This window comes from Plectropomus leopardus, chromosome 13 (assembly GCF_026936395.1).
Source record: "Plectropomus leopardus strain MGB_pleo_1.0 chromosome 13, ASM2693639v1, whole genome shotgun sequence".
In the NCBI taxonomy this organism is placed as follows: domain Eukaryota; kingdom Metazoa; phylum Chordata; class Actinopteri; order Perciformes; family Serranidae; genus Plectropomus; species Plectropomus leopardus.
The window spans coordinates 1,802,501-1,825,603 of NC_142188.1; the positions used below are offsets into that span (position 1 = coordinate 1,802,501).

The window sequence follows — 23,103 nt, forward strand, 5'->3', positions numbered from 1 at the left end:
GCTCCCCCACTTTTTTTTTTTAAATCTCCTTCCCTCGTTCCTCAAACCTTCGATCTTTCTTTCTGTATCCATCCAGGCGTGTATAAGTGAGTGTGGCAGGCCTCGTTTGTGTGTCTTTGTGCATCACTGCTTTAGACTAACAAACCCCCACTCTGTACCCTCCTTACACACACGCACACGCACATGCACTTACACACACGCGCACGCACACACACACAAATTTCAAAAGGCCGAAGAACTTTTTGAGAGTCATGCCAGATGTTCCTCATATTCATGCATCCTCTCCTCCTCATTTTTCTCCTTTTTTCAGCTGTTTTGTCCCGTTTCCTCCTTTGCCTCACTCATCTGGCCTTTTATTCAGTTTTTCGCACTTTTTATAGAACCTCCTCTCCCTCTTTTTATTGCTTTTTAAAACCTCTTTTCTTCCCCTCTCCATTTTGTCTTTTGTGTCACTCGCATCCTCCAGTCCCCCCCATCCTTAATTTGTTTGGATGTTTGTACATCGTCTCCTCTTTTCTCTCTTCCTCCCCCGTCCCCTTTACTGTCTGTACAGTCGATTCACTGTCGCCTCAATCAGCTCAAAACATTAAAAGGAACAGTACTTCTTTGCAGTCGAAGGCAGATTCATTCTCAATTATTTCCTAATAGTCTGACAGATGTTCCAAAGTTTTTTAACATCTCCATCCTTCCTTTTCCACTCTACTCTGTCTTCCCCCTCGTACTATTCCATAAATCTATCATTCATTCTCATTCTTCTCTTGATTTGAATTACTTTGCAGCTTTTTTTACTAAATCTTTCCTTTCATGCATTAATTTGACGGTTTCTTTATTAACCATCTGCATCCCATCCCTATTCCTCTCCCTTTTTTCTCATTTCCTCTCCTTTCTCATGCATCTTTTCTTGCTTTCCTTCCCTCCAAAGTACCCCCACATCTTCCTCCCCCCTTCCTCCCTCCCTGTCATTCTCTCTTGAGGCCTATTGATTTGCTCTCGTCGCTGTCAGAAGGAGACGGGCTTCTCTGATGTCCCTGACCATGATAAACAAATTCTCCCGCAAAACTCTTCGGGATACAAAGCGCCCGCCCACAAATACTTAAATGGAAAACAGATGGGAGACAGAGAGAGATGATGGGGAAGGAGAGGGGCGACTGATTTGCACACCTATTCATTTTTTAGGTCTCTCTGGGTTGCAAGCTGAGGCTTTACTATAACAGCAGTCTTTTTTTATCCCTCCAGATCTCTTTCTTTTTCTATTTTTGCCCCCCAAATGCCTTTTTACCTCTCTCGCTCCCATCTAACCATCTTTATATTTGCATTTTCTCTTTCTGCAGCTTTATACTATTCTAATCATTTCCACTATTTTATAAGAGTGACTTCATAAGAAGCAGTAACATACGTTAGGCTGGTTTCAGTTACAGATGCACAAAACTTGAGCTATATGTTCGAAATGCTAAACGATAAACAATGTAGAGATGACTGTGTTTCCAGTGAAGGATGTTCTGCAACTTCATAAATGGGATTTTTTAAAAATTCACATGTTTCTATTAGGCATGTTTTACACTCACAATTTAAATTTGCACAATTTGATGGTTAATAGAAATCTGTCCTTTGTCTATAAGCATTTCTTTATTTCTTATAATGCAAGCTGGTTTGATATCGTTTTTTCATCCCTCCACCCATTTAGATCTCTACTCATAAGAGCTTTTAGTGCAGCCATCTCTCATCATCTCCAGTGTCCATTTTGCATCCTCAAGACTCCCTCTGTCCATCCTTTCTTTCCTCCATCCAGCCCAAACTTGCTCCTCAGTCTCCCCAGTCTGTCCCTCCTTCCCTCCATTCATCCGAGTATTGATCTAGCTGTCCCGTGATATGTCACTGTGATTGACAGCTACTAATTGGCTTAATCCCACCCCCGGGGGCTTGTAGCTCTCTGGCTGATCTGGATACAGCTGTCCTATTGTCCAACAGCTGACACCACGACCCTCGGGACCCATGGACGGAGACAGAGAAGAGATAGTGAGATGGAGACAGAGAGATGCTTTCATTTACAAGACACAACTTTTATTTTTACTGCAATAACATATCCCAACCTGTTGTTATGGTACATTTAAGTAAAAAAAGTGATTTTAACAAGTTGAAAACACTTTTTATACTTGGAACTCTGCAATAGAAATGGTCCACTGATGCCTATGTTTTGGAGTAAATTCAAATGTTTCCTAAAATCTGCACAACCTAAGCTCAAAGATTATGTTAGTCAATAAACCATAACCACCGTCATCATCAAATTTTACAAATCAAAAACACAAAACATTTAAGTAAAAAACAATGTTTTTTCTTAACACTTTTAAAATTATGTACATGCTCGTTTAATGAGCAGAGTGCATAGGTGTTGCAATGGATTCATTCACTTCTCTGGCACCACGAAACAGTTTTGCACTGCAGGTAATGTGGCACAATGACATTAATACGAGCGTACAAAGTGACAACACAGAAAACAGAAACCTTTACTCTCTGCCTCAAAAAGACTGAATATTTTTGCTATTATAGTCTTTATTTTAGATCGATGTGTGTACAATCTCCCGTAGAGGATATGGGGAAATTCTTAGGAAAGTTCTGGCGTAATTACACAAATGCCATGTTCGCATGGCATGTGCAGTAAGGTAACATAAGGTCATGATGCGATGATGCCTGAGCTTTCTGCTCCAAAAAGGATGAATGCTTTAGCTGTTATGGTTAATATTTCAGATCTAATAAAATAGAAGGTCCAGAGGTCAGTTTGTAAAGACTTAAACGACACCACAGGCCAAAAGTTGTCAAGACATTTGCTTAAAAATTGTTTATGTTTTCAAGCCACTTTCCCTGAAAGTGCAGATGTCCCACACAGATCAATACCATGTTGAAAAGAAGCCCTTCGAGCGTGCATGATGTGAAGCGTTGTATTTGGTGGACCAGTGATGGGATCAAAGGTCAAATCAATTGAGAAATATATCTTGTGCAATCACAAAAACCAGACTTTTACCTATTTCTGTGCTTAAAAAAAAAATCCTAGTAACTTATTTTATATTCTATTCCATGTGAAGATGTCCAACACTGAACAGCTGACATGAGAGAAGAACTATTAAATATTTATGAAGTTATTAGCTGTCCTGCGGTCTTAACTTACAAAGGAATAAAGTGTTTGATGATGCACATACTGCTTTGAGATCAAACCCATCGTTGCACTTTATCATTCTGAATAAAAACTGCTCTGAAGCCATAAAACCACTAATGACGTGTGGGTGAACAGATCACGACCTGACTGCGGGCATGAATGTTCGGTCTCCATGGGCTAATGTGAATGTAAACGCTGTGTGTCAGTGACTGGATAAATGGGATGGGGGGGTGTACATCCCGGGCTGGAGGGAGGTCTTTAAAGGCTTAGTGGCATCCACTAAGACCTTGTGTTCTGGTCCTTGCCTCCTCAATAGAGCAAAGCTAATCTGGGTCTGCTTAGGGCTGCTTCTGTCGTCTCTTGGACGACCGTCCTACCCCTCTTCCCTCTTCCTCCTCCTCCTCCTCTCTTTTCCATCTCAAATGGAGCGACGTGCCGTCTTGCTCAAGGACGCTTTGGCTGGACGCACGCTTGTTGATGCACATATATATTGCAGTGAAAGAAGCGTTGACCTTTGAGCCATATCCGTCTGTCAAAGCACTTGATGAAAACCTGCTGCGAGAGGGACAGAGGTCTCCATCAAGCTCAGTCTGTCCTTCCTTGGCGTATGTCTTTCTTTCTGTGCACTCTCGTCCTCAACATCATCTTAGCTGACCGCCAGGAAAACAGTAAATAATAAAGTGAAGTAAACACGATTTCTTAGATATTACTGGTTTAATATTTTTGATAAGATACATGTGAGTCTATATATAAAGGTGTGTATTAAGTAGTATATATCATAGTCAGAATGGTAAATATTGCAATATGTGTACATTTATGTGACAAGTCTTAAATTTATAGTTTTTGATTAAAGTTAAGTGTAATTTGCAGATGGAAAGATGGAATTCATTACGTGCTTTTTTTCTTCTCTTTTGTTGATATGTTTTTAACTACTTTTTTGTTGTATTATATATTTATAATAAAGAAATTAATCAGTTAGGAAGATCATTTGCTGCAGTGCTTGATGCTGCACTGTGTACTTTTTAAGTGTTAGCATGGAACAACACCTCTTAATGGTTTTTGTGTCGGAAAAGTTCCACCGACCAAAATGTGTTAGATGCATGTGAAAGGCGTCTGAATGCAGCACAAGGAAACTGATCCAGGTTTCAAAGAGTTAAAACATATCTTTCACTTGGTAAACTTTGAGCCCAGATAAATCTGAAAATAAGAAAAAGGAGGCAAACTGTTTTGATCAGATGGTTGATCGTAGACAAACGTGTGAGTTTGGGGGACTTTTGTTGTGATATGAGTTTCTGATGGGGGTCTTTGGTTAGTTTGAGAACCGAACAGGCTCATTGAGGTACGCGATCGCAGCTCGGGACGACAAAGGGCTCTCTGTGTCAACCTGGAGAAAGACGGGAGGGGCTCTGTGTGGTGCAGGAGGAGGGGGGTTATTATCAAGTATCCAGAGCGTCCGTGCATTGGTCGGGGAAAGGAGCGAGAATGGAGGGAGTGAGCGCAGGGTATCGTTTTGCAGGGGAGGATGTTTTGGCACAATGACCCTTTATGTCCTCCAGTTTGTCATTGAGTGGAGTGTTTGTGGGTGAGGGGCGAGAGAGGACGATTCAGAGCTGTAATCAGGGTCATTACACATGCGTGGCGGGTGTAATGGTCCGCAACATTGCTGATCAATTCCTCCCTCTCACCTCCACCCCCTGCTCACATCATCAGAACTCAATCATCTACGCTTCAATCCAAAATAAGTTGACCTTTTCTTTTTTTCTTATGCGACTCATTACTTTGAACTCTGCAGTAAAAACGGTGCTGTTATTTCTGCTTATTGCGATGCCATGAATTAATTAAGAGAACTTAACACAAAAAAAGGATAAAAAAAGTCCAGAAGACTAATTATTTTATGTATGTATTTTTTTAATTATTTCTTTAGTAGTGCCATTGAAATTAGATAGATAGATAGATAGATAGGTACTTTATTGATCCCGAGGGAAATTTAAGTAACCAGCAGCATATTAAACATACAGAACAGAATATAGATTCGGAATCTCTTTTCCAAGGGAGTCCTAGCCAAGACAGCAGCACAGAGTTTCACATAAAAAGAACAAGTAGACTAAAAACTAAACAGCAAAAGTTGAAACAAACAGCATAAAAATTAGCGCACAAGTAACAGGCAACAAACTAAAAACTTAATCCTGTTTTTAAATTCTCCCAGGCTGATTAAATTATTATTTTATCTATTTAAGAGTCTAATTATTTATTTTAGCTGTTTTTTCCCAGGTCATTAATTTTTTAATGTTTTTACTTTTTTTTGTGCTAATTTTCAGGAAAGTGTAACTTCTACTATTTTCGTGATATTTTTAGGGGTAATTTTGTTTGTATCTTCTTGGGCAAAATAAGTTTGTTCAGGTTTCAAGGGGTTAATTAATCAAAATAACCCTTTTTTTTGTAAGAAAAAGCTTGAAAATGTTTTATTCCTCACGATATTAGGAGCTGCCTTGTGTCCTTGAGGATCCCAAAACCTTGTTGTGAAAACTTGCAAGAGTGAAAAAATGACACTGAAACTAAGGCCACAGTCTAGAGTTATTATTTCAGAACCAAGTTCTCAGTATCAGTGTGTTAAAATGTTCCTCCACACTCAGTGCAACAGACCAACACACTGCGTCTGAAGGATAAACACAAAGTGGAAACCCTCGCAAATGAGACGGAGTTTTCTCGCCTCCAAATGTCACAGCGAGATATTTTCTTTGATATATTTCTTTTCATCTGGAGAGTGAAACCTGATGACACGCAGCTCTTATTGCTCTAATCTGCTCTTAAAGATCGACGCATTGCCTTGTTGAATAAAATATTAGCATGCTCGGTGAATAAAACATCAGGAACGTTTTCTCATATAAAAAAGGTCAAAACAACTGTCTAGACAAGCGGTGATGTATTTATCTCTGTGTGCATGCCCACGTGCACGTGCACGTGCATGCACGCACACACACACACACACACACACACACACACACACACACCCTTTTATGACTATTACAGTATACTTGTAAGGACTTTCCTGAACTAGATCCACTTTAAAAACTCTTGATCCTCACTGTATTCTTTAGCAGCAAATCTAAACTCAACAAAATGCTTCATCCAACCTAAAAACCACTAAAACCTTGACAGCTCTTTGGAGGAAATTTTAGGTCTTTATCTGGTTGTGGAGACACCTGGTTCTCATAAAGATAAAATCAGAAGGCAAGATGCACGCCTGAACTCACACACAGAGCCGAGGGTGAACGTGCACATCTCACCTTTACGTGACACAGAGACACGTGGACAGACTGCCTGAAACGACTTTTATTTGCTGCTCCGGTGATGCTCATGCTCAGGTGCACGGGCAAACAAACACAACGCGGTGACCTTGCATGGTCAGCTTTAGCACCAGTGTGTGACAACACATGCACGGGCACATTGGAGTGACATGCACACACACACACACGCATTGAGTGCGACCTTGTTTGCTCGACCTTGCCAGCAGAGTATAAACAGTGTTGATGGTGCTTGCTTTCATAACGTCACAATGAAAATAAATGTGGTGGCGACAAATTTGATGTCACTCCACATAAAACACTGAAAACATATATGATGAATGAAAATGGCTCAAAGCAAGTTCACGAAATTTAAAAATAACCCGAACTACACCATCTTTATATGCTTCAAATTAATTGCAGCAGCAGCCTCAGCCATGTTAAAGTCCATTAAAGAAGTATTTCACTGATATAAACAGAGTCCTCACATAAAACTCGACCATCTCTGCAGCAGAAAGACGATGGTAGTTTTGAAATCGTACTACATGACCAGGCTGCGGTATCAATAAGTAGAAAACCTTCAACTACCAGAATGCTCAGGAACAACAAACACTCCTGCAGGTCGGTGACATAATGCAAACTGTTCAACACAATGGCGAGTGACTGGATGTTACAGTTAAACAGGAAGCTAAAACATGTTTCTGCTGCTTTGCAGTTTGATCTCCATTTTTATTTTGTATTTTTTGGCTTCAGTTTCCACTGTGCAGGAAGCAGTATGGCGGCCACTTCCTGTTCACTCATATCAACACCTGCTGAAATTGAAAGACTGACTGACACCACGTCTTTCACCTTTCACTCACATCCTCATGGAGGTTTAAAGGGCACAATCATGCCCATTTTCTGAATCCTCCCTTTTGAATTTCTTTCATTGATTTTGTTTCTTATTTGGATTAAAAGCTGTGTGGAGAAGGTGTCAAGATCTTCTATGTATTCTTCATATTTATAGCTGAAGGCTCCTATTAGGAAATAACAATTAGGCAGTACTGAAGGACGCTATCGCTGCCATTCACTGCATCTCCTTTCACTGAAAAGGTCACTGCTGTCACAGCTGCAACTGAAACCTAAAGAGACGGTGGGAGCCGGAGATAAAGACGGACAGCGCATGAGAAATTGAGACGATTTAGAAGAAGAGACGCAGAAAAGATAGAGGAGAGATATACCAACGAAAAAAAGTTGCGAAAAGAGAGGGAGAGTTTGCTTTATATGCTCTATAAGTCTGTGAGTCATGGTTGAGGATTAAAGCACAGAGCCTGCAAAGAGGCAAGCCGTCCGCATGGAGAAAGCCCAACTGAAATTAATACTGTTCAATGAAGAAGCAGCAGTCACATTCAATCATATTACAGTATTATAAGTGTCACGGTCAGTGAGGCAGAGAAAGACAGAGACATATTAGAGGGACAGAAAGAGGAGGACAGACGCTGAAGGGAGCGTGGGAGTGAGGGGGGATAGCGTGAAAATAAGAAACACATATATACGCAGAAAGAGACAGCGGACGGAGAGACGTTATTATGGTAAAGAGGTCAACCTTGCAGTAATGCTTGTAGAAAAGAAAACATGCTTTTGTGTGTTTGTGTGTGTGTGTCAGAGTGCACAGTTATCTCGATTTCTCTCCGTCTTCGATGTATGTGCATGAGTCATCATCCGCCACTATGGCATCACATCATATAGTGTGCACTCTTGTTTGTGTGTTTAGCAGAGAACGACAACAGCGGTTATATAATCTCAAGGCCTCTTGTGCGTCCGCAGAGTGTGTGTGAAAGTACACAGAAGACGGAGCAGACATTATCTTTCAGAGCACACCTTCATATCTGCACGGCTCAATCAGTTTGTTTGGGAGCTCCGCGTTAGTAAACAGACTTATTATGTGATGGAAAAATAGATGAATTTTGGTGTCTATCAGGTGTTTAATTTAGTAAACATTATGCTAAGTAATAATACTGAAAAGCAGCTTTTTTTAACAAAGACACGTACATTTATTATGTAACCCTTTGAAACCTTCGAAACCTGGGTAAATAGGCTTGATTTCTTTGAAAAAACATGAAAAGAAGGCAATGAGTAACTTACCAAGAAATAACCCAAAAATTGGCAAAAAATAGTAAAAAGTACAAGAAAATTTCCTGAAAATTAGCAGCCAAGAAAAGAAAAGGAGGTGACCTAAAAAATGCCTAAAAATTATAATTATAATAATCCACAAACAATTAAATATATAATTATGCTCATTATAAATAGAGTTTGACTTTAGAGATGTCTCCCTATCTTTTTTTTTTTAAAGTAAAATCAGCTCCCAGAAAACCCTCCTATATAAGGTGCTTGCCTTTTCATCATGGCTCCATAACACGCCTACGTGACCTTGGATTGGAAATAATGGCGGCTAGAGCAGTGGCTGCAATAGAAATAAAGCTGCTAATGTTTTGAACATCCATCGCCATGATCATCACTCAGTGTAAACACGGTCATCTCGCAATTGTGTTTTATCCACATTTTGAAAATATTGCTTAAGTTTTGCACAAATCTGTAATGGAAACCAACTTACTGATGTTGTCCTTTCCGATAAAGCCGAAAAAGCCCAAAAAATTATTTTAAGAAAAGCTGCTGCAAATTTCCCCATTCTGGGACTTATACAGTCTTGTCTCGTCTCGTCTTGTCTTGTCTCGTCTCTAAATGTTTTAGCTGTGTGTGTGGCTAAAGAACTGCAAAAAACAGACTCTTTTAATGGCAGTTTCCTGGCAGGAAACTAAGTGGTGAAAATGACACATTGCCCATGTTTGGTGGCTAAAATGCTGCTGGAAAAGCAGCGGTGACTCGTTAAGACGCAACCTGTGTTGTTTGTTGGTTTCAAACAATAAGCTGCAGTTTGGCAGGCGTCACCATCACCTCCATCACCTCCATATACTGTCAGTTTAGAAGCATTGATATAATACACATGAAAGATGAAATGTAGCATATTTATGGTTTGCAGAAACATACAACGGCAACATTTTTTTGTAGCGACGGGGCTGGGGATAAAAACAGACAAGAGGAGGGGGGGAGATGAAGATGAGTGAGGCATACTGAAGAGGACGGGTGGAGGGGAGATAAGAGGAGAGGATAGGGGGAGAGAGGGGAGAGGAGAGAAGGAAGGAGGGAGAGGACGAGACGGGAAAGGATGAGAACTGCTCGATAAGTCCCAGTGTGATCAAAGCGTTACTTTGACATCAAGAGCAGGCCTTGCCAGCATGCTGAGCGGTTAATGCTGGAGATGCACATACGCACTCCGAAACATTAGAATATGTGTGACTAAGACGCCGCTTCTCATATCCGTCCAAGTGATACACACAGAGAGATAGTCTGTGTTTCTAAAAACATTCTCCTCCTCGCCGTTTGGTCTCATAGCTGTCCAGAAACAAGACGTGATCGTCCGTGTCTCGTGACTTTTATTTGCTCTCAGCACAGGTGAATCATGGTTACAAATCCAGTCTGACCACAACGCAAGCGAAGGAGTGATCTGTTTCTCTCAGTCCGACAAGCTCCAAACACCAGCTGGCAGGACAAACAAACTGTTCTCGAGCTTAAAAAATTGGTCGCTGTGACTCTATTTTTGCGACATTCTTCAGAATATACAACTAACAAAATGATTTCGCCAGTAAATCAGACCAAATGTTATTGCTGTAACTCGTCTGCTTCCTTTGAAGGTGCTACAGCACTCGGCTTACTTTGTTTTTGGGGAAACTTTTGCAAAATGACAAGAGGTCAGGGACGAGTCACAGCTGCCCGATACATGTTTCTAGGATTTTGGGACATTTCTGGGAATTGAGGCCATTTTTGGACATTTCAGAGATTGAAGGGCATTTCAAGAATTTTTGGATGTTTGTAGGATTTTAGGATGTTTCTTGGATTTCGGGTCATTTCTTTTTTTTTTAGGGTGTCTTTAAGATTTAAGTACATTGCTGGGATTGCAGATTTTAGGATGTTTTTGGAATTTTAGGACATTTGTACGGCTTTAGGATGAATGATTATAGGATTTCTCTCAGACTTCAGAACATTTCTTAGAATTTTCTGTCGGGGGTGTGGGCGATCCTCGACTGGCACTTCTTTTGATAAACAAGCTTTATTTTGATGCCGTTTTATGCACTCTGGCACCTTATGGATACTAAAAGTACAAAAACAATTCCCAGTATGAATCACTTTATTTTTATTTACTATTAGAAAATAGTTCTGGGGCCACCTGTCACCCTATTAGGGGCCAGATTTGGCCCGTGGACTGTATGTATAGCTGCTGTAACTTTTCTGCCTCTTTGATAAAGGCACCTCGGGAAACACAGAGGGTTTTTCTTTGTAGCAAACATTGTAGGAAATATTCGAGGACACCTCTCTCACAATGGGAAGCTAAAGATGCTACATAAATAATGCAGTGAGACAAAAAAAGCAGAGAGGGTAAACATGGAGATTAGGCCATTCATTTCCAGAGAGAAAGTTTTTACAACTAGGCGCCAGAGCCCCCTCCTCTCACCACGACATTGGACACCACACATCATAACAATTTGTCTGCCCTCGAGCTGTGTGTTCGGGATGTTCATTATGCAGCTATTCCTGTCCTCTGCGCTCTGCGACGTTCACTTTAATTTCTCACTTTCTTGTTAGTCTACACCATGCTGAAACAAAAAGGAAAACACGCAGGGAGGGACGCGTGACAAATGTTCATGGCCAGACGGAGGTCACAGTTGCATGTTTTTTTTTTAGGCTGGAGCCAGCCGGACGCCATTTTTTAAATTTAAACTATTTATCAGTGTGTTTGTCTCTTTATCCACCGCGACGATGCAGAGTCCTCTATCTAACCCTGCTCATAATCAGATAAGCTCTATGCAGCATGTGCTCTTTTTGGCTGACCACCGAGGCTATTTGTGTGTGTGTGTGTGTGTGCGTGTGTGCGCGCGTGTGTGTTTTGACCTTATGACAGGTTGTCCAACTTCTGGTTTCAACATCACTTTGCACGCAAAGACTAATAAATACACAACAGGAATCCATAAAATGTAATATAATAATAGTAATATTCTCACATCTATTTCCTTATAAAACAGAGAAATACATCTGTACACCTTTTTGTATCAAACTTTCTCTCGCTGCTGAAGAGGCTCAAACTCTACAGAAACAAAATCAAACTCACCCGAATCGTCTTTGTTACTCTTGCTTAAGCTTGGAAATTATAAGCACTTTTCCTCAGTCATGGCAACATATTGCATTTATTTTGACAGAATTTCGTAGCCTACCAATCTATTAAATTTCACTTTTGATTAAGTTCTTAATGATCGATCATTGATTACTTTTTTTCATCTCTACTCTTGATAGTAATCTAGTTAGTGAGTCCACTTTTCCAACAATCGCAAGCTCTGTTTTGGTCCAAATATGTACTTAATTCACAAAGTTAGATGTATATGCCGTTATTCCTCATGGTCTCTCTCTGTCTGCTGGCCACCGGCTGTTTACATTCCTGTAACTTCTGTAACAGAGACTGAGCACTGGTGGTGTGTGGTGTGCACTACATACAATGAGTTAAATCGAAAGAGGAGCACCTGATAGGATTGAAAAACATAACAGTACCCTGGTGTACTGTCGTGTTACTGTGGTGCCGCCAAAACCTAGTGCACGCTGCAAAATAAATTAAGCTTTAAGATGATACACACCTGTTTGGAGCCAATATGCCAGCTGCTAACCCGGTCAGAACACACACAGTCATGCAGTGTGAATGCATGACTGAATAGACATTGTTTAAAGACACACACACACACACACACACACACACACACACACACACTGTAACTTGAGGCTATAGCTGTCTGTCCATAGACTTCACCTTTACAAATATGTTCCATCAGCAAAATTTACTCACTACAATTAACATAACCATGTTAATTATGGTAATCAACAACACACCGTCTGCAGTACACACACTTAGTTGTGTGTGTGTGTGTGTGTGTGTGTTTGTATGGCACGTTTAGCAACTGGCACGCTTAGCGGAGAGAAAAGATAAAGGGAGAGATAGAAGGATGAAGGTGACAGATTGTTTTCCAGCAACATGGAACTGGTTGCATTCCAACTCCTGCACCTATTTTTGAACAGTTCAGATCATTTCAACCCCAAAAAGTTACAAAACCAAAAAGATTGTCATCAGCTGGAACCAAAAACAAAAACAGAAATAAGATTTTATGTAAGAAATCATCAGAACAGGCGAAGTCATGTCATTAATAGTTGTTCGAAAAACAAACATCTGTAGTAACTGAAGAAAAGTTCAAAGGGAATCAATGTGATTGAACATCCTGCATACAGTTTTATTTCGGTTGTGCATTATGCAACGCCCTTCACTGATGGCACATCCTTCACTACAGCGGTTCTGATCCACAGATAGTGCCAAGTTTCCAACCTTCAGTGGGACCAGTTTAAGAACCAGAAATACATTTCTTGGTGGAAAAGGGATAAGAGAGAGAAAGAACTAGACGGAAGAGTTGAGTTTATTGACGGTAAATAGAGAAAAAAGTTTGCAAATCAAAAATGAATTCAAATAGCAATTTGCGGACATCACTTTTGGTTCTCAGAGGTTTTGATGGACATATTTTTACTATTTTTTAATGTAAAAAATATCAGATTTATCAATGATGAACTGAATGTATGGTTTCTGAAAATGGGGAGGAGGCTGAGACAACTATGAATGACGGCTTCACTGGTGGCTCCAAAGAAGAAACATGAACACACACACACACACACACACACACACACACACACACACACACACACACACACAGTTAATTATTATCCTGAATAATGAGAAGCAAACGACTCATTAAATCTCTCCTTGACCCGCACGCTGAAACTAGCCACTCTTTCCTTCCTCCCTTTCTTTCTCACTGACTCGACCGCTCTTCATAGAAAATCTGTCAAACCAGAAGCCTTTCAGCTGTGAATTATTAATAGGCATTAAAACAAAACCCTCCCAAAAATCACTGACCCCAATTCTGGAGCAATGTTGCACCAAACGGGGAAAAAATAAAAGCTCCTGAAATTTTATGTGAGATGAACTTTGTTGTTGACCTTCATCACGTATTCCCTCTTTTTCTCTCTCCTTCTGTGTGCCTCACTGTCTCTCCCTGCTGAATTCTGTTGACCAAAGCAAAACGAATAAAAAAAAAAAGTGGTTTAAATTTGAAGTAAAAAAACAACCTTGCTTTTCTTTCATCACGTGACTGGCGTCATGAGACCACAAACCACCTGACTGCACCTAACGACTGTCACAGAAAACAAATTACACTGGATTACACAGATACGTGCTCTCTTTCTCTCTCACACACACATAAATGCAAAAATCCACACCATGCACCTGCAAATTCACATTTGCCTCCACATGCAGGCCTGTATTTGTGGAGCAGAGATAGGTGCACACACAAACACGAGGTGATCGATATCGCTCTCTATCTGGAGTAATCAATTCTCATTCTGGTCGGATCAATATCCCAGTCAACGCTGTATTCTGATCATCAATAGCAGGATCGATTAAATCACTCGTTAATCCTGAATTAACATTGATCCGGGTTATCGCAATGACTCCACAGCCTCATCATCTGGCAGTGAGTCCTCGCAGCCTCGTTCTGCATGCGGCGCTCCGCTCGCTCACGTTCGGGAGAAAAGGTCACACGAGCTGAAGAGCAACATTCAGATGTTCTCCAGGAGCTCCAACATTGAACACGGTTCTGCTGCAGCTTTTGCGTGTTACGTTCTCAAAATGAGAGAAAAAGCAGATCAGTTTTAAAACGTTTCACTGATGCTGGAGCCTTTCTGTGTACCCTGGTACACTGTGATACCACTAGTGTCTACATGAAACTGCTCACAACAAAATTTGTGGATTATCTTGAGTAACAAGGTCATAATTTCTGGAAAAAGACATTACTGTTGAGTTTTTTTAAAATCTATTTTTGGTGCTTTGAGCTCCACAAATTAGGTGCCATCTAGTTTCATTATACTGGAGAGAAGGCAGACATCTCTTTGGCCGATATCTCCAACACTCGACTATTGACACCAAAACTATCTACATTAACAAATAGAACTACAGGAAGCAGGAGAAATATGTGTTTTGATTTTGAACTGGGTGAACTGTCCCTTTAACTCAAGCTTGGATAAAAAGATGAAATTAATGCTGTTTTGAGCTGTTGAATAGCTTAAGGATATACAGTTTTTTACAACATTAGAAGGCTAATAAATGTCTTAAAATGTCCATTAAAAATTTGAGCTACAAGACACCTGTTAAAGGAGAAAAAAGCAGTAATTGGCTGTCTGCATCTATTTATAAAAACCTTATTTGAGCATGTGGGTAATTTAGCTCCTCTAGCTCGTGTACTTGGACCTCTTGACTGCAGAGCGCTGGCGGTCTGAGTGAAACCACATGAGCACGAGAAAAAGAAACATACAAACTCCATGCTTAAAGGCCGACAGGAAACTAAACCCAGGACATTATGCTGCCGGGAAACTGTGTCAACAACAGTGAACCACCTGTGCACCAGGAAACCCCGCGCCCCCCCTCTGAACCGAACCCCTCGTTAAACACAAACAAATCAGCCACTGTCTTCTTTTTCCTCTTGAGAGCAAGTACAGAGATTAAAGGTGGAAAACACTAATTACAGACTCCGTCATTTAATCTGGTCAAAGTTATAATCCCGTCACACCGTCACGGGGAAATCACAAATCAGAATATCGTCTACCGGACCTCCCAGGATCGTGGATGGACAGATTGAGGACGGAGCTAAGAGAAAGTGAGGGTTTAACCAGACGTCTGTTTTCTGACTCTGCTCTCTATCGAACCCGCGGACCTGAGGAGCAGCCGGGGGAAAGCAAAACAAAACAGAGTCCCTCAGCGTCTCCTCCTCTCCACCGCTCCTCCTCCTCCTCTGTCTCTCTCTCTCTCTCTCTCTCTCTCTGGGAGGTAATGTGAATCTGAAGGTAACAGAAGCCAGTCACGCTGGACATGCTTATCCAGACAGACCCCGCTTTTGTGTGTGTGTGTGTGTTTGTGTGTGTGTGTGTGTGTGTGTGTGTGTGCGCAGATTGAATCCTGCATCCCCGGGGAGCCTAACTACCTCTCCATCTCTCTGACTGACTCTCTTGGAGCAAAGAGAGAGAGAGAGAGAGAGAGAGAGAGAGAGTTGGAAAAACAGAGAAAGAGAGAGATTTGGAAAGAATTAGAAAGAAAGATGAAAAAAAGAAAGCAGAGGAGTCGCTGCAGCAGCAAAGCCCAACAGCTCCCTCTGTCGTTACCTAGAAAAGGTCCGCTCTCATTCATCCCCATCTTTCCTCCTCTTTCTTCCTTTTTGAATTCTGCCTCCTCATCTTCAACATCTCCCTCCCTCTCTCCATCCATCCAGCCTCTTTTTTTTCTCTTTCATAGTTTCAAAGAACAAGTTTACAATGCCGTGATTCATGAGAAATGGAGCAGCTGGCACCTAATTAAATATAAATACAACGATTACAGTGTAATAAATTAATCCCTCTATCTCGCTGCCTCCCTGGTGAGCGACGTCAGTAGTGTTTGCAGTCAGATGCCTTTAAACTCTTTCCAGTTGGTGAAGCTTTTTTTCTTCTCTTTTTCCTCTTCAAAATTCAGTCATGTATGTTTAAAGGAATGTGGAAAATGTAGCTAATTTGCAAATGTTTCATCTGCAGAGTCGGTCAATGTACAGAAAATTAACCCTTTAACACCTGGACCGACATCACTTGTCTTGTGCACTCAGGCTGTTCACTTGCATTTAAACCACTGAAACCAGAGAAAATTGGTTTGATTTCTTTCAGAAACACAGGAAAAAACAAAATGAGCAACTTATGAGGAATGTCCAGCAAATTGCAAAAAAAAACAAAACAACAAAAAAGTAATAAGGAAATGAACTAAAAATCTGAAAATGAGCTGGATGGGATTATTAGATGTGATGTAAAACTGAGGGAAAAATGTCCAGAAAACTATAGAAAAACAAACCATCATGTTGAATAAATAATGAAGAGAATTATATATTATAAATAAAGAAATTAGTAAAAAATGACGAGAAAAGTACCTAAAATTAGTTCAAAAAAGGGGGAATGATTATTAAAAAAATATATCCAAAAAAGGGAAAAATGTCCTGAAAAATAAAGTAAGTTGCAGAATATAAATTCTAATAAAATATTAAAATAGGTTCATTTTCAGGACTTTTTAAGTCTTTTTTTAGGTTTACAGGTATTTTTTTTGTAACTTTTTACTCATTTGTTGCTAATTTTTTAGGCATTTTTTTCTCAGAGTTGCTGATCACCCTCTTCCTATGTTTTTGAAAGAAATTAAGCCTATTTGTTTGTTTCAGAGATTTAAAACTCTCTTTGCAAAAAGGTCAAACAGAGAAATGCCCAGCGAGGTAAAAAATTGTCTTGTTTTTAATATCGTGCACTTACTGTGTACTTGCAATGTAATCACAGTGTGCAGCTTCACTTGAGTACAGCATCATGCACTGGCCCAGTTGTGTCTTTTCGCATATTGCTGAGGGAGCAAACACCTTCATAGGTTTAATTATAACTCTACAAACTATAAGTACCACAGCAATGAAGCTAAACATTTCCACCGCCAGCTTCTTGAACCGCTTAGACGAATGCAACAAATCTGACGACATTTCTGTGTCACTTCTTCTGTGCGCTTTCTTGGCTGAACATCAGTGAAATCTGTGATACCTCAACCCAGCCCGCTTTCATCTGTCATCCAAGCCATGTTTCAGTGATACGGCTCACCCTAAATAGCACAAAGATGCACTGGTGCGGGGATTCTGTCCCGCTTTTAAAGTATACAGTCACTTTCCCAGACACAAAACCACACGTTTGTGGGAACTGCAAGGTGAGAGCTGTGGATGCTGCTGAGAAGTGAAGACGAGGAGTGCGGGTCTCCTTTCAGCTCAGACAGCAAAGAGTGAGACCGAATAGTGCTGATAGAAGCCACACTGCCCTCTTCCTCTCCCCTGCCTCGTCCTCACACTCTGATAGGAGTCATAATCTTTTTTTTTTTTGGTGTCAGCTCTGTTCCTCCGATCGCCTGTTCCTCTCCTCGTATCCTCTCCGGCTCCTCTCTCTCGCCTCGTTCCTCTCCTCTCTCCTCCATCCAAACTGAATTACTGTGTGATTGAAACACTGTCGCTAGAAGAATTAATTAGCAAAATAAGCAAACATCCTAAAGCACAAATTGGGCTTTTTTTTTTCTTTTACAGAAGCTCTTTAGTGGAGCCACAGTGAGAAGGCTCTGATGTTAAGCCCAGTCGTAGAGCGAATACAAGAAGCAACACTAGAAAAATTAGGGACTACTGTCTTTTGAATGGCCACTGAACCACAAAGTCAACTAACCAAAAAAGACATGAAAGACCGCAGAGATTTTTGTGTTTCTTCTCCACAGTGTCGACCAGCTAATTAACAAAATGCAGGGGGTGAAAATTAACTGCCATGTCTGAAAAGTAACCACATCACAAGGAAATGAGAAGGAAAACCACAACACTGTTGCAACTCTGGAAACTACAGAGGAGTCAAAAAAAAGCTTTTTGCCTGAGAATGTAACACAAGTACTTACAAACCTTTTTTCTACTGAACAAACTGGACCTCTGAAGGGGCTCTCTCTGCACTGTAAAACCTCAAAAGTTGATTTTACCTAAAAAAAAAATCTAGGAAACCAATGTAAGCAAACATGACTATTAGCTGTACCTTAATTGTTAAGTTTAATTAAAATTCTGTTATATTTAAATACTTTTGTAAAGTTGCAACTTAAAAAAGTTTAATTCAATCAAACTTTTCAAGTTTTAGCAACTTCAGTAAATCAAGTTTACTGAGCTCTATATCTGTTTTCTGCCGCTTGCAAACCGATTAGTCATATCCTCAAACATGTTCAAAGAAACAGAACTATGAATGTCATTATAGGCAAAATATTTGCCATGATCAACTTTGAAACCTGAAAAAATGGCTTGATTTCTTTCAAAAATGTGAGGAAGGCAATGAGCAATGAAAGAAGAAACCACCAAACATTAGCCAAAAAAAAGTAAAAATACAAGAAAATTTAACTCTGCCATTGCCGGTCCCAAGCCCGGATGAGAAAAGAGGAGGGTTGGGTGAAGGATTTGCTACACTTCCCCATAAAAAAAACCCAACAGCTACAGATAAGTCAACAAGGATATTACCTGAAATATTAGTTAAAAAAGGAAATGACAAGTTGCTCATTGCCTTTTTTCCCATGTTTTTGAAAGAAACTTCATCATTTCGCTAAGGGTCCAAAGGTTTAAATACTAGCACAAAAGTGATGTCGCTCTGGATTTCAAATGGTTAAATCAGAGTAACTTGGTTTACTAAAGTTGCTAACACTCATAAAGAACAAGATCAAGATTTCACGTGTCTTTTTTAAGTTGCAACAACTTTACAAAATTAAGTAAATGCAGCTAAGTTTTGAGTAAACCAAACAACTGAATATAAAGTGAACACAAATGAAATCAAATAGTAATACTTATTTTTTCAGCTTTCAGCAAGATCAGCTTGTCTGATTTTACAGCAGTGTATCATGACAGAAAATGCATAAAACTTTTAAGTCAGACTAACTTGGTCGGCTTAAGTTAATTTGAGTTATTTCAAGTTGCAACAACTTTACAAAATTAAGTAAAAAATACAACCACATTTTAAGTACACTTGAATTTAAATATTAGGTTAGCATAACACAGGTTATATATATATATATATATATATATATATATATATATATATATATATATATATATATATATATATATATATATATATAAATATATATATATATATATATATATATATTTTTTTTTTTTTTCCCAGGCCATTTTGTTCTGACATTTTCTTGAAATAAGTTTGTCTTGTCATATTTTACAGTGTGTGCAGATCTCGCTCTATTGTCGACTGCAGATTTTTTTTTAAGGCACTGCAAGAAACAGCCCTAGCCCAAGCCTGGCTGGTAAGAACCCCCTGTCGAATAAAATACAACAACAGCAAATGATTTTCTCAATGGCTCCCACAAGACTGAAGAGAGAGAGAGAGAGAGAGAGAGAGAGAGAGAGAGAGAGAGAGAGAGAGAGAGACTATGAGAGCGAGGTGAGGAGAGATGGGAGAAGAGTGGGAGAAAGAAGGAGGGATGAAAAAATGAGGAGAGAGGTAGAGGTGGGGCGAGAGAGGGGAGGCATTTCATGGCGCAACAGTGTGGGAGACAGAGGGAGAGAGAGAGGTGGAGAGTGAGAGGGAGAGAGATTATTGCCTGCTTGAGAGCAGCAATCTTGAGCTGTGCCATGAATACCAAAGACAGTAGAGCCCTACAATCAACGCCTCTCTCCCTCTCTCTCTCTCTCTCTCTCTCTCTCTCTCTCTCTCTCTCTCTCTCTGCCTCCCCTTGAAAACGCAGCGGAATTGCAGCTGCCCAAATTATACACCGATATCTCATTTACTCTCCATTGAAAACGACTCACACGCGGCTCAGCACTTCACGTAGCCATAATTATTCACATCAGCGCCGGCATTCACACTCCAAACCGGCACGTTTTCACTTGATTTCAGTGGATGTATGTGCAACAATTAAAGAAATTATCTGATGTGGCCCTACGGGGGACGATGGGCCAATCGCGCGGACCCTAATTGAGTGCAGAAGGAGCCCTGAATGACCCTTGGGGCAAGCAATCCGAATGCAATTTTTATGCAGTTTCACCAGAGCTGGCGCAAGCCGAAAGGGCAGGGACGCAGCTCCGGGTTGAAGTATTCAAACGGACTGAATACTAAATCGCGTGGAGTCTTTGGAGACCTCAAGATTTCAAGATATTAATTCCTCAAAGCGATAATGAGCCCTACAAAGATAAATCCACCAGAGAGCTGCGTAACACCGAGAAAGACAGGAAAAGGAGGGTGATTTTAGCCGCGTTACAATGGGCCCAATATAGATATCACTCCAAAAAGTAACGACTAAATCACTGAAGAAAATTCCCTCCGCTGTAAATTTGACCGTGAAACACACACACACGCGTCGAGCGGTGTTGACGGTGATCCAAGGAAAAGTTGTGCGTCGCCGTTACGCGGAGGAGCCTGGAGGCACCGAGAGCCGAGATTAGCCTCTATACGTGGCCAGACGCGCGCGCGCGCGCGCGCACACACACACACACGCACATACATATATATGAAAACACAACTGCACGCTCACAGACACACACACACACACACACACACTAAGCGAGCACACACCGACATACACTACTGCTGCTGCTGCAAAAAAGAAAAAAAAAACCGCACAAATCCAACCGTCATCCAGTGGCCCCGAGGACCGGAGAAAGTCTGCACTGTTCCAGCCACAAGCACAACAAATACACTTCACATTTCACCGTCGCTAATGCGCAACGGCTCCGTGGGCTTCTCGTGGCTGACTCCTTATTTGCTCAAACGTTAAAGCCGTCCGACATCCTCCCACGGTGACCTTTTTCTATATGTGATGTCTGTTTGGATTAATCCAGAGGCGAACCAGAATCTCCCCAGCATCCCGGGAACCGAAACATTTCCCTACGCGCTCTCTCTCTCGCCTGTTTTACGCTCATTAAAAAGCCTCTGCAGAGAGAGAGACGCGCGGATAGTGAGAGGAAAGAGAGAGGGAGAGGGGAGCAGACTGGAGGAGAGAAAAGAGATGAATGGGACTGTGTTGAGGTAACAACGGCCAAATCCCAGTCCGTTAACTGGAGCGGTCCTTACCTTGGAAGTGAGAGACTCCGTGCGCAGCCCGACTCTCCAAGGAAATCCCCCCAATACATACAAGCCAGCCGAAAAAATCTCTCAACAAGTATTGCTTCTTGTATTAGATGTCCAACACATCCACTGATTGATTATTCTGTTTGTGTGGAGAAGAAGGGGTACAAAAAAACACCCAAAATGTTTTTAATGTTATTTTTTATCCGCTGGAGCGCAGAGGCAAAGAAAACCCAGAAAGATGGATAAAAAAAGATGACAGACAGCTGTCTTGATAAGGTTCCGAGATTGAGGTGATGAAGAGGAGCGGTGAGAAGGTGTCGGGAGAGAAAAAAGAGGGGAAATCACCGTAGCATCCCTCCCTTCCTTCGAGTATCAAAATCCGGTACCGTCAGCGCCGTTTAGCCGTCCGTCCTCCCTCCAAGAGCCTCGGAAGCGGTGTGAGGGAAAGTGAACGGGCGCGCGGCAGCAGCAGCGCGAGAGAGAGGGGGAGAGAGAGAGAGTCAGAGAGAGAGAGCGAGAGAGAGAGAGAGAGAGAGAGAGAGTCAGGGGAGAGAGAGAAAGAAGAGAGAGAGAGAGTCAGCGCGAGAGAGCGAGAGAGAGAGAGATGTCGCTGCCGATGGAGGGCGTTGGAAACTAGAGTAATCCTCTCTCCTCTCACTTTCTCTTCACTGTATATTTGCTTCTGAAATGATATACTATTTTTTTTATCATTAAGATCATTTGCAAATAGGAGTGTGCAAAAACGTTGTAGGTCCACAGAAGATAAATCACATAATTTAGTGCATTAACATCTTTTTCAAAAGAAAATCCACTTTAGACTCCCAGAAATCTCAGAAAGCATTATAAAATACACATTTATTAAAATGCATGTTGATTTTTTAAAATCCTGTTTGCATACAAAAGTACTGGTGTTGAGTAAGATGCCACATATGATGCAGACATGTTCAGGTCACATCATTTTTTCCATTTTTGTGCCTCTGCTCATGCCTCAGATCCAGACTGAGAGGCTGCAGCAGAAGGAGCCCTGCAGGAGGAAAAGGGGGGGCATGAATGCAACAGTTGCTCTTTCCTCATTGGCTGAGAGCTGCGTCCAACCGCTGCCGGGGCAGATTTAGCATCTCAGAGGCAGCCAATGAGAGGACAGAAGGAGAGTGTGGAGGGAGGGGCAGCTGTGGAAGACCCTTCTCTGTGGGAGATGATTGGTTGAATAAAAGTCCCATTTAAAATATCTCCTGACCAATGAGAAAAGAGGAGGAATAAACTCCTGGAAAAAGAAAATCTCATCATCATTGCAGTCAGGTGAAACTGATGGTTTATGACTCCCTCAGTCTCTGTCTTGTAGAGGTGTGGAGTAAAAGCTATTATTTCTTCATGTATTTATTTGAAGTGTCGCTGCAAAGACTCTTGTGGGTCAGACAAATCAGCGATACCCAATTTACGGCCCGCAGGCCAAATCTTGGGCCCCAATAGGGTGCCGAGTGGCCAACCAGCTGTTAAAATTGGGAGTCGTTTTTGTACTGTTAGTATACATAAGGGGCCAGTGTGCATAAAACAGCATCAAAATGGAGCTTGTTTATCAAAAAAAAAGCATGTGGTGGATTCCACAAACCCCCAACAGAGGTCCTAGCTGTCTTAAAATCCTAGAAATGCCCCAAAATACAAGACACATTCTAGAAACATCCTAAAATCCTCATAATGTCCTAAAATCCTACAAACATCCTTACATCCTACAATCCTTGAAAAGTTTTAAAATCCTAATAATGTCCTAAAATCCAAGAAATATCCTCAAGTCCTAGAAACATTCTAAGAGCTTAGAAATGTCCTATAATCCGAGAAACAACTTAAAATCTTTGAAAAGTTTTG

The 23,103-nt window shown here is 41.0% G+C and overlaps 1 protein-coding gene across 1 annotated transcript in view; it reads right to left on the reverse strand.

Moving 5' to 3' along the window:
- cdh11 (cadherin 11, type 2, OB-cadherin (osteoblast)) overlaps positions 1–21,663 on the reverse strand; it is a 116,837-nt gene extending 95,174 nt beyond the window's left edge. The window contains exon 1 of the mRNA XM_042501868.2: positions 21,244–21,663. The gene's annotated coding sequence lies outside the window, so the exon portion shown is untranslated. The remainder of the gene's footprint in view (positions 1–21,243) is intronic.
- Positions 21,664–23,103: the final 1,440 nt, after the last annotated feature.